General features: G+C 45.7%; 1 protein-coding gene across 3 annotated transcripts in view; it reads right to left on the reverse strand.

The window, feature by feature from the left end:
• The window catches only part of epb41a (erythrocyte membrane protein band 4.1a), a 79,161-nt gene that overhangs the window by 47,014 nt on the left and 31,760 nt on the right, over window positions 1-387 (reverse strand). The gene's annotated exons all lie outside the window — the stretch shown is intronic.

Here is a 387-nt window from a genome sequence, read left to right on the forward strand (position 1 = left end):
CCACCACTCCTCTTTGTTATTACCATTATCAAGGACCTGTCTCACCCTCCACTACTCCTCTTTGTTGTTGCCATTACCACAGACCTGTCTCACCCTTCCACTACTCCTCTTTGTTGTTGCCATTATCAAGGACCTGTCTCACCCCTCCACTACTTCTCTTTGTTATTACTGTTATCAAGGACCTGTCTCACCCCTCTACCTTGTCTCTGTTTTAATGTTATTATCAGGGACTTATCTCATCCCTCCACCACTCCTCTTTGTTATTACCATTATCAAGGACCAGTCTCACCCTTCCACCTCCTGTGTTATTGTCATTGCCAGAGGCCTGTCTCACTGACACCAACCTCCTGTGTTGTTGTCATTATGAGAGACCTGTCTCACTGACAT

The sequence above is a fragment of the Nematolebias whitei genome, chromosome 19 (assembly GCF_014905685.2).
Source record: "Nematolebias whitei isolate Nwh7 chromosome 19, NemWhi1, whole genome shotgun sequence".
NCBI classification, from domain to species: domain Eukaryota; kingdom Metazoa; phylum Chordata; class Actinopteri; order Cyprinodontiformes; family Rivulidae; genus Nematolebias; species Nematolebias whitei.